The following is a 16,000-nucleotide window of genomic DNA, read 5'->3' as shown; positions in this document are numbered from 1 at the left end:
GAGAAGACATGACTTCACAAATGTCATGACACGACAAACTTTGTTTGCATTTTAAACGTTTTTTTATGAATTGATTGCATTGTGAGATCCAAAATGGATTCGAAAATGCAAGGGTTGATTCATAAAATAACAATTAAGGGCTCGTCCAGAAATTGAACCCGGGATTTCTCACACCCAAAGCAAGAATCATAATCCCGAGACCAACAAGCCAGACAGACAGTCCAATTTAAGTATTGTTTTTTGCAGAAATTTATGCATTTCGACGAATTTGGTTGTGTTTGAGGGGAAGGAACACACGGGGACAACGAACATTACATTCCGGTTTTTCTCCTCGAAGAGGTTCCAGGCACCCAATTTGATCGAAACCGATCACATTGATAACAATACATTTGATGTTTAGATCGTTTCACCTCAAGCAATCGTATCTATTATAGTAAATTGATGTTTGAGACCATCTGACCTCAAAATACACCCAATTCACAGCTTCGAGAAGGCAGTTTTCCAGATCCGAGAGGAGTTCGCATTCATTTTTGCCCAAATAGTCTATCAAGAGTTTGATACAGCATGTCAAGGACTTCGTCGAACTTCTGTCCAAACCACTCTTCTGCAGAGAAGTTGTCTGCCTGTGTGCCTTCATCTGTTCTCCTTGCTGGAGCTGTCCTCCAAGGTTGTCCTGGCCTTTCTGTTTAGATGTCTGATTCCTCCATGAGAAGATCACATCACATGTCGGACTCCTCGTTTCTCTATTGGTGGAAGGTGGGGAAGAGGAATACGGCCTTCATTTCACTCTGGATAGATGTGACCTTTCTTTGGAAATTGATTGATACCTGTTCTGCATTATTTATGATGGAAGATATGACAACACAAATTTGATTGCACGACAAACTTTATTTGCATTGAAACGTTTTTTATGACTTGCTTGCATTGTGAGCTAAAAAATTGGATTGTAAAATGTAAGGGTTGATTCATGAAATATCATGAGCCAGGCAAATGATTTGATTTAAGTATTACGTTTTTACAAAAAATTATAAATATCGACGAATTTGGTTGCCATTTGAGGGGAAGGACCACACGGGGATAACCAACATTTCATTCCGGTTTTTCTCCTCGAAGAGGTTCCAGGCACCCAATTAGATCGAAAACAATCACATTGACAACACACAGTCGATGTTTTAGATCGTTCCACCTCAAGCAATAGTATCTTTAATGGTACATTCATGTTTGAGACCATCCAACCTCAAAATACACCCAATTCTCAGCTTCGAGAAGATGGTTTTCTCGATCCTGGAGGAGATCGCATCCATTTTGGATCAAATCGTCTCTCAAGGGTTTAATTCAACATGTCAAGGACTTCATCGATCTTCTGTCCAAACCACTCTTCTGCATCGAAGTTGTTTGCCTGTGTGCCTTTATCTGTCCTCCAAGGTTGTCTTGGCCTCTGTTTAGATGTCCAATTCCTCTCTGACAAGAACTCATAACATGTCGGACTCCTCGTTTATCTGTTGGTGGAAAGTGGGGAAGAAGTAGACGGTCTTCATTCCACTCTGGACAAATGTGTCCTTTCCTTGGAAATTCATTGACACCTGTTCTACATTATTTATGATGGAAGACATGACCCCACAAATTTGATTGCACGACAAACTTTGTTTGCATTGAAACGTTTTTATGACTTGCTTGCATTGTGAGCTAAAAAATTGGATTGTAAAATGTAAGGGTTGATTCATAAAATAACAATTAAGGGCTCGTCCGGGATTTGAACCCAGGACCTCTCACACCCAGAGCGAGAATCATACCACTAGACCAATGAGCCAGAGAGATGACCCAATTTAAGTGTTATGTTTTTTACAGAAATTTATAAATTTCGACGAATTTGGTTGCCATTTGAGGGGAAGGAACACAGGTGGACAACGAACATTTCATTCTGGTTTTTAGATCCTGGTGGAGGATCTTGAAGTCTGACTCACATTGTTGTTCTTCATCTTCTTCTTGTGGACTTTTTTTGTTTCACAACCTACAGTTTTCATCGAAACTTCCTGAAACTTGGTGTATATATGTAAAAATACCTTGCGCAGACAGTAACCATCTCCGATTTTGGAAATTCTTCCCAGAAAAAAGTTGACGTCATAATATCACCGCTAATGGAAACCGCCGACACCAAGATCTGAGAAACTAGGCAAGCTGTTTGAATTTTGTTTGCATGAATCAATCCGGGCAATAGCACAGATAATTTATCGCAAACCTGATACATCACAATGACGTCATATTCGTTCTTATGACGACATAATTAAGAGGATGAGGATCTTCACTCATTTGAGCTTGTTCTCCTCAAAGAGGTTCCATGCACCCAATTTGATCGAAACCGATCACATTGATAACAATACATTTTTAGTTTTAGACCATTCCAGCTGAAGCAATTGTATCGAAAATAGCACATTGATGTTTGAGACCATCCAACCTCAAAATACACCCCATTCACAGCTTCGAGAAGATGGTTTTCTTGATCCTGGAGGCGATCGCATCCATTTTGGCTCAAATCGTCTCTCAAGGGTTTCATTCAGCATGTCAAGGACTTCATCGATCTTCTGTCCAAACCACTCTTCTGCAGAGAAGTTGTCTGCCTGTGTGCCTTCATCTGTTCTCCATGGTGGAGCTCTCCTCCAAGGTTGTCCTGGCCTCTCTGTTTGGATATCCGATTCCTCTCTGACAAGATTGCATAACATGTCGGACTCCTCGTTTATCTGTTGGTGGAAAGTGCGGAAGAAGGAGACGGTCTTCATTACACTCTGGCCAAATGAGTCCTTACCTTGGAAATTGATTGACACCTGTTCTGCATCATTTATGATGGAAGACATGACAACACAAATTTTATTGTACGACAAACTTTGTTTGCATTGAAACGTTTTTGATGACTTGCTTGCATTGTGAACTCCAAGTTGAATTCTAAAATATTAGGGTTGATTCATAAAACATCAAAGGCTCGTCCGGGATTTGAACCCAGGACCTCTCACACCCGAAGCAAGAATCATACCACTAGACCTACGAGCCAGACAAATGATACAGTTTAAGTATTATATTTTAACAGAAATTTATAAATTACGACGAATTTGGTTGCGATTTGAGGGGAAGGAACACACGTGGACAATAAACATTTCATTCCGGTTTTTCTCCTCGAAGAGGTTCCATGCACCCAATTTGATCGAAACCGATCACATTGATAACAATACATTTCAGGTTTTGGACCGTTCCACGTCAAGCAATCGTATCTATCATTGTAAATTGATGTTTGAGACCATCCAACCTCAAAACACACCCCATTCACAGCTTCCAGAAGACGGTTTTCCAGATCCTGGTCCTGGAGGAGATCGCATTCATTTTTGCTCAAATCGTCCATCAAGGGTTTGATACAGCATGTCAAGGACTTCGTCGATCTTCTGTCCAAACCATTCTTCTGCATCGAAGTTGTCTTCCTGTGTGCCTTCATCATTTCTCCTTGGTGGAGCTGTCCTCCAAGGTTGTCCTGGCCTCTCTGTTGAGATATCCGATTCCTCCACAACATTATCATACGACATGGAGGACTCCTCGTTTCTATGTTGGGAGAAGGTGCAGAATGAGTAGATGGCCTTCATTTCACTCTGTACGGATGTATACTTTCTTGAAAATTTATTGACACCTGTTCTGACTTATTTGTTGGAGAAGACATGACTTCACAAGTTTGATTGCATGACAAACTTTGTTTGCATTATTAATGTTATTTATTAATTGATTGTGTTGTGAGCTCCAAATTAGATGACAGAATCTAAGTGTTGATCCATAAAATAACAATAAAAGGCTCATCAGGAATTTGAACCCAAAACACATCATAGTCAAAACAAGAATCACACCACGAGACCAACGAGCCAAACAAACAACCCACTTTAAGTTTTGTTTTTTACAGAAATTTATAAATTTAGAGTCATTTGGTTGCCATTTGAGGGGAAGGAACAGAGATGGACGAAGGACATTTCTTTCCATTTTTCTCCTTAAAGAGGTTCCGAGCAACTACTTTTATCGAAACTGATCATCTTGAAAACAATACAATCGTTTTTTGAGTCGGCTCCACCTCAAGCAATCGTATCTGGAACAATAATTTCATGTTTTCAACCATCCGACCTAAAAATGCACCCCATTCACAGCTTCCAGAAGGTGGTTTTCCAGATCCTGGAGGAGACCTCATGCATTTTTGCTTAAATCGTCTGTCAAGGTTTTGATACAGCATGTCAAGGACTTCATCAATCTTCTGTCCAAACCTCTCTTCTGCATCGAAGTTGTCTTCCTGTGTGCCTTCCTCTCTTCTCCATGGTGGATCTGTCCTCCAAGGTTATCCTGGCCTCTCTGTTTAGACATCTGATTCCTCCACGAGAAGATCACATCACATGTCGGACGACTCGTTTCTCTGTTGGTGGAAGGTGGGAAAGAAGTATACGGCCTTCATTTCACTCTGGACAAATGTGTCCTTTCTTTGGAAATTGATTGACACCTGTTCTGCATTATTTATGATGGAAGACATGACAACACAAATTTGATTGCACGACAAACTTTATTTGCATTGAAACGTTTTTTTGACTTACTTGCATTGTGAACTCAAAATTGGATTCCAAAATGTAAGGGTTGATTCATAAAATAACAATTAAGGGCTCTTCCGGGATTTGAACTGAGACCTCTCACACCCGAAGCAAGAATCATACCACGAGACCAACGAGCCAGACAGATGGTCCAGTTTAATTAATAGGCTTCTCCAGAAATTTATAAATTTCGACGAATTTCGTTGCCATTTGAGGGGAAGGAACACAGGTGGACAACGAACATTTAATTCCGGTTTTTCTCCTCGAAGAGGTTCCATGCACCCAATTTGATCGAAACCAATCACATTGATAACAATACATTTGAGGTTTTGGACCGTTCCACGTCAAGCAATCGTATCTAATATAGTAAATTGATGTTTGAGACCATCCAACCTCAAAATACACACAATTCATAGCTTCCAGAAGACGGTTTTTCAGTTCCTGGAGGAGATCGCATTCATTTTTGCTCAAATCGTCCATCAAGGGTTTAATTCAGCATGTCAAGGACTTTGTCGATCTTCTGTCCAAACCATTCTTCTGCAGATAAGTTGTCTGCCTGTGTGTTTTCATCAGTTCTCCATGGTGGAGCTGTCCTCCAAGGTTGTCCTGGCCTCTGTTTGTATATCGGATTCCTCTCTGACAAGTAATATAACATGTCCCACTCCAAGTTTCGATGTTGGTGGAAGGTGCGGAAGAAGTTGACGGCCTTCATTTCACTCTGGACAAATGTGTCCTTTCCTTGAAAATTATTGACACCTGTTCTGCATTATTTTTGATGGAAGACATGACAACACAAATTTGATTGCACAACAAACTTTGTTTGCATTGAAACGTTTTTTATGACTTGCTTGCATTGTGAACTCCAAATTGGATTCCAAAATGTTAGAGTTGATTCATAAAATATCAAAGGCTCGTCCAGGATTTGAACCCAGGACCTCTCACACCCAAAGCAAGAATCATACCACTAGACCAACGAGCCAGACAGATGATCCCATTCAAATATTATGTTTTTACAGAAATTTATAAATTTCAACGAATTTGGTTGCCATTTGAGGGGAAGGAACACAGGTGGACAACGAACATTTCATTCCGGTTTTTCTCCTCGAAGAGGTTCCATGCACCCAATTTGATCGAAACCGATCACATTGATAACAATACATTTGAGGTTTTGGACCGTTCCACCTCAAGCAATCGGATCTATTATCACAAATTGATGTTTGAGACCATCCAACCTCAAAGTGCACCCCCATTCACAGCTTAGAGAAGACGGTTTTCCAGATCCTGGAGGAGATCGCATTCATTTTAGCGAAAATCGTCTATCAAGGGTTTGATTCAGCATGTCAAGGACTTCGTGGATCTTCTGTCCAAACCATTCTTCTGCATCGAAGTTGTGTGCCTGTGTGTTTTCATCAGTTCTCCTTGGTGGAGCTGTCCTCCAAGGTTGTCCTGGCCTCTCTCTTTCGATATCCGATTCCTCCACGACATGATCATACGACATGGAGGACTCCACATTTCTATGTTCCGAGAAGGTGCAGAATGAGTCGATGGCCTTCATTTCACTCTGTACGGATGTATACTTTCTTGAAAATTTATTGACACCTGTTCTGCCTAATTTGTGAGAGAAGACATGACTTCACAAGTTTGATTGCACGACAAACTTTGTTTGCATTATTAATGTTATTTATGGTTTGATTGCGTTGTGAGTTCCAAATTGGATGACAAAATCTGAATGTTGATCCATAAAATAACAATTAAAGGCTCATCAGGGATTTGAACCCAAAACATCTCACAGTCAAAAGAAGAATCACACCACAATACCAATGAGCCAGGCAAACAACGCACTTTAAGTTTTGTCTTTTACAGAAATTTATAAATTTCGACGAATTTGGTTGCGATTGGAGGGGAAAGAACAGAGATGGATGAAGGACATTTCTTTCCGTTTTCTCCTTAAAGAGGTTCCGAGCATCGACTTTTATCGGAAACGATCATCTTCAGAAACAACACAATCGATTTTAGAGTCCGTTCCACCTCAAGTAATCGTATCTGGAACAATAATTTCATGTTTTCAACCGTCCGACCTCAAAATACACCCCATTTACTGTTTCCAGAAGGTGGATTTCTCGATCCTGGAGGAGATCGCATTCATTTTGGCTCAAATCGTTTCTCAAGGGTTTAACTCAGCATGTCAAGGACTTCATCGATCTTCTGTCCAAACCATTCTTCCACATCGAAGTTGTCTGCCTGTGTGCCTTCATCTGTTCTCCATGGTGGATCTGTCCTCCAAGCTTGTCCTGGCCTCTCTGTTTAGACATCTGATTCCTCCACGAGAAGATCACATCACATGTCGGACGACTCGTTTCTCTGTTGGTGGAAGGTGGGGAAGAAGTTGACGGCCTTCATTTCACTCTGGACAAATGTGTCCTTTCTTTGGAAATTGATTGACAACTGTTCTGCATTATTTATGATGGAAGATATGACAAAACAAATTTGATTGCACGACAAACTTTATTTGCATTGAAACGTTTTTATGACTTGCTTGCATTGTGAACTCAAAATTGGATTCCAAAATGTTCGCGTTGATTCAAAAAATCACAATGAAGGGCTCATCTGGGATTTGAACCCAGGACTTCTCACACCCAAACAAGCAATCATACCCCAAGACCAACGAGCCGGACGGACAGTCCAATTTAAGTTTTCTTTTTTTACAGAAATTTATAAATTTAGACGAATTTGGTTGCAATTTGAGGGGAAAGAACACACGGGGACAACAAACATTTCATTCCGGTTTTTCTCCTCGAAGAGGTTCCAGGCACCCAATTTGATCGAACCTGATCACATTGATAACAATACATTTGAGGTTTTGGACCGTTCCACCTCAAGCAATCGTATCTATCATTGTAAATTGATCTTTAAGATCATCCAACCTCAAAACACACCCCATTCACAGCTTCCAGAAGACGGTTTTCCAGATCCTGGTCCTGGAGGAGATCGCATTCATTTTTGCTCAAATCGTCCATCAAGGGTTTAATTCAGCATGTCAAGAACTTCGTCGATCTTCTGTCCAAACCACTCTTCTGCATCGAAGTTGTCTTCCTGTGTGTTTTCATCAGTTCTCCTTGCAGGAGCTCTCCTCCAAGGTTGTCCTGGCCTTTCTGTTTGGATGTCTGATTCCTCCACGAGAAGATCACATCACATGACGGACTCCTCATTTCTCTGTTTGTGGAAGGTGGGGAAGAAGTATACTGCCTTCATTTCACTCTGGACAAATGTGACCTTTCCTTGGAAATTGATTGACACGTGTTCTGCATTATTTATGATCGAAGAGATGACAACACAAATTTGACTGCACGACAAACTTTATTTGCATTGAAACATTTTTTATGACTTACTTGCATTGTGAGCTCAAAATTGGATTCGATAAAGTAATGGTTGATTCATAAAATATCAAAGGCTCATCTGGGATTTGAACCCAGGACCTCTCGCACCCAAAGCAAGAATCATACCACGAGACCAACGAGCCAGACAAATGATCGCATTTAAGTATTATGTTTTTACAGAAATTTAGAAATTTCGACGAATTTGGTTGCCATTTGAGGGGCAGGACCACACGGGGATAACCAACATTTCATTCCGGTTTTTCTCCTCGAAGAGGTTCCATGCACCCAATTTGATCGAAACCGATCACATTGATAACAATACATTTGAGGTTTTGGACCGTTCCACCTCAAGCAATCGGATCTATTTTAGTAAATTGATGTTAAAGACCATCCGACCTCAAAATACACCCCATTCACAGCTTCGAGAAGACGGTTTTCCAGATCCTGGTCCTGGAGGAGATCGCATTCATTTTTGCTCAAATCGTCCATCAAGGGTTTGATACAGCATGTCAAGGACTTCGTCGATCTTCTGTCCAAACTATTCTTCTGCATCGAAGTTGTCTGCCTGTGTGTTCTCATCAGTTCTCCATGGTGGAGCTGTCCTCCAAGGTTGTCCTGGCCTCTATGTTGAGATATCCGATTCCTCCACAACATTATCATTCGACATGGAGGACTCCTCGTTTGTATGTTGCGAGAAGGTGCAGAATGAGTAGATGGCCTTCATTTCACTCTGTACGGATGTATACTTTCTTGAAAATTTATTGACATCTGTTCTGCCTTATTTGTTGGAGAAGACATGACTTCACAAGTTTGATTGCACGACAAACTTTGTTTGCATGATGAATGTTATTTGTTAATTGCTTGCGTTGTGAACTCCATATTGGATGACAAAATCTCAGTGTTGATCCATAAAATGACAATTAAAGGCTCAACAGGGATTTGAAACCAAGACAACTCATACTCAAAGCAAGAATCACACCACGAGACCAACGAGCCAGACAAACAACCCACTTTCAGTTTTGTTTTTTACAGAAATTTATAAATTTAGAGTAATTTGGTTGCCATTTGAGGGGAAGGAACACCGATGGACGAAGGATATTTCTTTCCGTTTTTCTCCTGAAAGAGGTTCCGAGCACCTACTTTTATCGAAACCAATCATGTTGAAAACAATACGATCGATTTTTGAGTCGGCTCCACCTCAAGCAATCGTATCTGGAACAATAATTTCATGTTTTCAACCATCCGACCTCAAAATACACCCCATTCACAGCTTCCAGAAGGTGGTTTCAGATTCTGGAGGAGACCTCATGAATTTTTGCCCAAATCGTCTGTCAAGGTTTTGAGACAACATGTCAAAGACTTCATCGATCTTCTGTCCAACGACTCTTCTGCAGAGACGTTGTGTGCATGTGTGCCTTCATCAGTTCTCATTTATGGAGCTCTCCTGCAAGGTTGTCCTGGCCTCTGTTTGGATATCCGATTCCTCTCTGCCAAGTCATACAACATGTCGGATTCCTAATTCGTTTCTATGTTGGTGGAAGGTGTGGATATAACAGATGGCCTTCATTTCGATCTGGACAGATGTGTCATTTCATTGAAAAATGACATCTGTTCTGCATTATTTGAAATAGAAGACATGACTTCAGGAATTTCATTGCACGACAAACTTTGTTTGCATTTTAAACGTTTTTTTGACTTGCTTGCATTGTGAGATCCAAATTGGATTCGAAAATGTAAGGCTTGATTCATAAAATAACAATTAAGGGCTCGTCAGGGATTTGAACCCAGGACCTCGCACACCCAAAGCGAGAATCATACCCCGAGAGCAACAAGCCAGACAAACAGTCCAATTTATGTTTTGTTTTTAACAGAAATTTATAAAGTTCTACGACTTTAGTTGGTAATTGAGGGGAAGGAACACACATGGACAACGAACATTTCATTCTGGTTTTTAGATCCTGGTGGAGGATCTCGAAGTCTTACTCACGTTGTTGTTCTTCATCTTCTTCTTGTGGACTTTTTTGTTTCACAGCCTACAGTTTTCATCGAAACTTCCTGAAACTTGGCGTACGCTGCGCAGACAGTAGAAACTGGGCATTAGCAGAGATATATGATGCATCACTATGACGTCATATCAATTTTTATGACGTCATTCCTATTTTTTGACATTTTTTGTTTCATCATTGGATCGTGAAACTTGCCATGAATATGCACCAGTAACCATCTCTGATTTTGAAAATTCCTCCTTGAAAAAAAGTTATGACGTCAAAATATCTCCGCTAATGAAAATCGCCGAAAAAAATTATCTCCGAAACGAGGCAAGCTTTTTGAATTATGTTTCCGGAAATCTAACACTGCATTAGCAGAGATGAATTACCACACATATGATACATCAGTATGACGTCATATAAATTGTTATGACGTCATTCCTATTTTTTGACATTTTTTGTTTCACAACCCAGAGTTTTCATCGGATCTTCGTGAAACTTGCCATGTATATGCACAAAGCCCACGCGCATGCAGTAACCATCTCCGATTTTGGAAATTCCTCCTAGAAAAAAAGTTGACGTCATAATATCACCGCTAATGGAAATCGCCTACACCATTATCTCCGAAACTTGGCAAGCTGTTTGAATTTTGTTTGCTTGAATCAAACCGGGCAATAGCACAGATAATTTATCGCAAACCTGATACATCACAATGACGTCATATTCGTTCTTATGACGACATAATTAAGAGGACTAGGTTCTTCGCTCATTTGAGCTTGTTCTCCTCGAAGAGGTTCCATGCACCCAATTTGATCCAAACCGATCACGTTGATAACAATACATTTTTAATTTTAGACCATTCCACCTCAAGCAATTGTATCGAAAATAGTACATTGATGTTTGAGACCATCCAACCTCAAAATACCTCAAAATTCACAGCGCCGAGAGGACGGTTTTCTCGATCCTGGAGGAGATCACTTACATTTTTGCTCAAATCGTCTGTCAAGGGTTTGATACAGCATGTCAAGGACTTCGTTGATCTTCTGTCCAAACCATTCTTCTGTAGAGAAGTTGTCTTCCTGTGTGCCTTCATCTGTTCTCCATGGTGGAGCTGTCCTCCAAGGTTGTCCTGGCCTCTCTGATTGGATGTCCGATTGCTCGACGACAAGATCAAATAACATGTCGGACTCCTCGTTTCTCTGTTGGTGAAAGGTGCGAAAGAAGTCGACGGCCTTCATTTTACTCTGGACAAATGTGTCCTTTCCTTGGAAATTGATTGACACCTGTTCTACATTATTTATGATGGAAGACATGACCCCACAAATTTGATTGCACGACAAACTTTGTTTGCATTGAAACGTTTTTATGACTTGCTTGCATTGTGAGCTCAAAATTGGATTCCAAAATGTTCGGGTTGATTCATAAAATAACAATTAAGGGCTCATCCGGGATTTGAACCCAGGACCTCTCACACCCAAAGCGAGAATCATACCACGAGACCAACGAGCCAGACAGGTGATCCAATTTAAATATTATGTTTTTTACAGAAATTTATAAATTTCGACGAAATTGGTTGCCTTTTGAGGGGAAGGAACACACATGGACAACGAACATTTCATTCTGGTTTTTCTCCCCGAAGAGGTTCCAGGCACCCACTTTGATCGAAACCGATCACATTGATAACAATACATTTGAGGTTTTGGACCGTTCCACCTCAAGCAATCGGATCTATTATCGCAAATTGATGTTTGAGACCATCCGACCTCAAAATACACCCCATTCACAGCTTCGAGAAGACGGTTTTCCAGATCCTGGAGGAGATCGCATTCATTTTGGCTCAAATCGTTTCTCAAGGGTTTAATTCAGCATGTCAAGGACTTCATCGATCTTCTGTCCAAACCATTCTTCCACATCGAAGTTGTCTGCCTGTGTGCCTTCATCAGTAATCTTGGTGAAGCTGTCCTCCAAGGTTGTCCTGGCCTCTGTTTGGATATCCGATTCCTCTCCGACAAGATTGCATCAAATGTCGAACTCCTCGTTTCTCTGTTGGTGGAAGGTGCAGAAGAAGTTGACGGCCTTCATTTCACTCTGGACAAATGTGACCTTTCCTTGGAAACTGATTGACACCTGTTCTGCATTATTTATGATGGAAGAAATGACAACACAAATTTGATTGCACGACAAACTTTGTTTGCATTGAAACGTTTTTTTTATGAATTGCTTGCATTGTGAACTACAAATTGGATTCGAAAATGCAAGGGTTGATTCATAAAACATCAAAGGCTCGTCCTGGATTTGAACCCGGGACCTCTCGCACCCAAAGGGAGAATCAAACCACGAGAGCAACGAGCCAGACAGATGGTCCAGTTTAAGTGTAATGTTTTTACAGAAATTTATAAATTTCAACGAATTTCGTTGCCATTTGAGTGGAAGGAACATACGTGGACAACGAACATTTCATTCCGGTTTTTCTCCTCGAAGAGGTTCCATGCACCCAATTTGATCGAAACCGATCACATTGATAAAAATACATTTGAGGTTTTGGACCGTTCCACCTGAAGCAATCGGATCTATTATAGTAAATTGATGTTTGAGACCATCCGACCTCAAAACACACCCCATTCACAGCTTCGAGAAGACGGTTTTCCAGATCCTGGTCCTGGAGGAGATCGCATTCATTTTTGCTCAAATCGTCCATGAAGGGTTTAATACAGCATGTCAAGGACTTTGTCGATCTTCTGTCCAAACTATTCTTCTGCATCGAAGTTGTGTGCCTGTGTGTTTTCATCAGTTCTCCATGGTGGAGCTGTCCTCCAAGGTTGTCCTGGCCTCTCTGTTTCGACATCCGATTCCTCCACGACATGATCATCCGACATGGAGGACTCCACGTTTCTATGTTGCGAGAAGGTGCAGAATGAGTAGATGGTCTTAAATTCACTCTGTACGGATGTATTCTTTTCTTGAAAATTTATTGACATCTGTTCTGCCTTATTTGTCAGAGAAGAAATGACGTCACAAATTTGATTGCACGACAAACTTTGTTTGCATTATTAATGTTATTTATGATTTGATTGCGTTGTGAGTTCCAAATTGGATGACAAAATCTGAGTGTTGATCCATAAAATAACAATTGAAGGCTCATCAGGGAATTAAACAAAGGACATCTCACACTCGAAGCAAGAATCACACCACTCGACCAACGAGCCAGGAAAACAACCCACTTTAAGTTTTGTGTTTAACAGAAATTTATAAATTTAGAGTCATTCGGTTTCCGTTTGAGGGGAAGGAACAGAGATGGATGAAGGACATTTGTTTCCCTTTTTCTCCTCGATGAGGTTCCGAACACCGACTTTTATCAAAACCGATCATCTTGATAACAATACATATGATGTTTTAGACCGCTCCACCTCAAGCAATCGTATCTGGAACAATAATTTGATGTTTTCAACAATCCGACCTCAAAATACACCCCATTCACAGCTTCCAGAAGGTGGTTTTCTCGATCCTGGAGGAGATCACATGCATTTTTGCCCAAATCGTCTCTCAAGGGTTTAATTCAGCATGTCAAGGACTTCATCGATCTTCTGTCCAAACCACTCTTCTGCATCGAAGTTGTCTGCCTGTGTGCCTTCATCGGTTCTCCATGGTGGAGCTGTCCTCCAAGGTTGTCCTGGCCTCTGTTTGGATATCCGAGTCCTCTCCGACAAGATTGCATCAAATGTCGGACACCTCGTTTATCTGTTGGTGGAAGGTGCAGAAGAAGTAGACGGTCTTCATTTCACTCTGGACAAATGTGACCTTTCCTTGGAAATTGATTGACACCTGTTCTGCATTATTTATGATCGAAGATATGACAACACAAATTTGATTGCACGATAAACTTTGTTTGCATTGATACGTTTTTTTATGACTTGCTTGCATTGTGAACTCCAAATTGGATTCGAAAATGTTCGGGTTGATTCATGAAATAACAATTAAGGGCTCGTCCGGGATTTGAACCCAGGACCTCTCACACCCAAAGCGAGAATCATACCACGAGACCAACGAGCCAGACAGTTGGTACAATTTAAATATTATGTTTTTACAGATATTTATAAATTTCGACGAATTTGATTGCCATTTGAGGGGAAGGAACACACGGGGACAACAAACATTTCATTCTGGTTTTTCCCCTCGAAGAGGTTCCATGCACCCAATTTGATCGTAACCGATCACATTGATAACAATACATTTGAGGTTTTGGACCGTTCCACCTCAAGCAATCGGATCTATTGTAGTAAATTGATGTTTGAGACCATCCGACCTCAAAATACACCCCATTCACAGCTTCGAGAAGACGGTTTTCCAGATCCTGGTCCTGGAGGAGATCGCCTTCCTTTTGGCTCAAATCGTCCATCAAGGGTTTGATACAGCATGTCAAGGACTTCGTCGATCTTCTGTCCAACCCACTCTTCTGCATCGAAGTTGTCTGCCTGTGTGCCTTCATCATTTCTCCTTGGTGGAGCTGTCCTCCAAGGTTGTCCTGGCCTCTCTGTTGAGATATCCGATTCCTCCACAACATTATCATTCGACATGGAGGACTCCTCGTTTGTATGTTGCGAGAAGGTGCAGAATGAGTAGATGGCCTTCATTTCACTCTGTACGGATGTATCCTTTCTTGAAAATTTATTGACATCTGTTCTGCCTTATTTGTTGGAGAAGACATGACTTCACAAGTTTGATTGCACGACAAACTTTGTTTGCATGATGAATGTTATTTGTTAATTGCTTGCGTTGTGAACTCCATATTGGATGACAAAATCTCAGTGTTGATCCATAAAATGACAATTAAAGGCTCAACAGGGATTTGAAACCAAGACAACTCATACTCAAAGCAAGAATCACACCACGAGACCAACGAGCCAGACAAACAACCCACTTTCAGTTTTGTTTTTTACAGAAATTTATAAATTTAGAGTAATTTGGTTGCCATTTGAGGGGAGGGAACACAGATGGACGAAGGATATTTCTTTCCGTTTTTCTCCTTAAAGAGGTTCCGAGCACCTACTTTTATCGAAACCGATCATCTTGAAAACAATACGATCGATTTTTGAGTCGGCTCCACCTCAAGCAATCGTATCTGGAACAATAATTTGATGTTTTCAACCATCCGACCTCAAAATACACCCCATTCACAGCTTCCAGAAGGTGGTTTCAGATTCTGGAGGAGACCTCATGCATTTCTGCCCAAATCGTCTGTCAAGGTTTTGAGACAACATGTCAAAGACTTCATCGATTTTCTGTCAAACGACTCTTCTGCAGAGACGTTGTGTGCATGTGTGCCTTCATCAGTTCTCATTTATGGAGCTCTCCTGCAAGGTTGTCCTGGCCTCTGTTTGGATATCCGATTCCTCTCTGCCAAGTCATACAACATGTCGGATTCCTAATTCGTTTCTATGTTGGTGGAAGGTGTGGATATAACAGATGGCCTTCATTTCGATCTGGACAGATGTGTCATTTCATTGAAAAATGACATCTGTTCTGCATTATTTGAAAGAGAAGACATGACTTCAGGAATTTCATTGCACGACAAACTTTGTTTGCATTTTAAACGTTTTTTTGACTTGCTTGCATTGTGAGATCCAAATTGGATTCGAAAATGTAAGGCTTGATTCATAAAATAACAATTAAGGGCTCGTCAGGGATTTGAACCCAGGACCTCGCACACCCAAAGCGAGAATCATACCCCGAGAGCAACAAGCCAGACAAACAGTCCAATTTATGTTTTGTTTTTAACAGAAATTTATAAAGTTCTACGACTTTAGTTGGTAATTGAGGGGAAGGAACACACATGGACAACGAACATTTCATTCTGGTTTTTAGATCCTGGTGGAGGATCTCGAAGTCTTACTCACGTTGTTGTTCTTCATCTTCTTCTTGTGGACTTTTTTGTTTCACAGCCTACAGTTTTCATCGAAACTTCCTGAAACTTGGCGTATATATGTAAAAATACGCTGCGCAGACAGTAACCATCTCTGATTTTGAAAATTCCTCC

The 16,000-nt window shown here is 40.8% G+C and overlaps 5 non-coding genes across 5 annotated transcripts; all 5 read right to left on the bottom strand.

Moving 5' to 3' along the window:
* Nucleotides 1-2,973: 2,973 nt before the first annotated feature.
* On the bottom strand, nt 2,974-3,045 carry TRNAP-CGG (transfer RNA proline (anticodon CGG)). Its single transcript has one exon. It is a non-coding gene; the product is annotated as a tRNA-Pro (tRNA).
* A 2,463-nt stretch (nt 3,046-5,508) lies between these two features.
* On the bottom strand, nt 5,509-5,580 carry TRNAP-UGG (transfer RNA proline (anticodon UGG)). Its single transcript has one exon. It is a non-coding gene; the product is annotated as a tRNA-Pro (tRNA).
* A 2,469-nt stretch (nt 5,581-8,049) lies between these two features.
* TRNAP-UGG (transfer RNA proline (anticodon UGG)) lies at nt 8,050-8,121 on the bottom strand. The gene has a single exon. It is a non-coding gene; the product is annotated as a tRNA-Pro (tRNA).
* Nucleotides 8,122-11,403: 3,282 nt separating this feature from the next.
* On the bottom strand, nt 11,404-11,475 carry TRNAP-UGG (transfer RNA proline (anticodon UGG)). Its single transcript has one exon. It is a non-coding gene; the product is annotated as a tRNA-Pro (tRNA).
* Nucleotides 11,476-13,944: 2,469 nt separating this feature from the next.
* Nucleotides 13,945-14,016, bottom strand: TRNAP-UGG (transfer RNA proline (anticodon UGG)). Its single transcript has one exon. It is a non-coding gene; the product is annotated as a tRNA-Pro (tRNA).
* Nucleotides 14,017-16,000: the final 1,984 nt, after the last annotated feature.

The sequence above is a fragment of the Eptatretus burgeri genome, chromosome 7 (assembly GCF_056783735.1).
Source record: "Eptatretus burgeri isolate ZD-2024b chromosome 7, Ebu_testis_v1, whole genome shotgun sequence".
In the NCBI taxonomy this organism is placed as follows: domain Eukaryota; kingdom Metazoa; phylum Chordata; class Myxini; order Myxiniformes; family Myxinidae; genus Eptatretus; species Eptatretus burgeri.
Note: the sequence above shows the minus strand (reverse complement) of the source record. Positions and strands in the feature narration are given on the sequence as shown.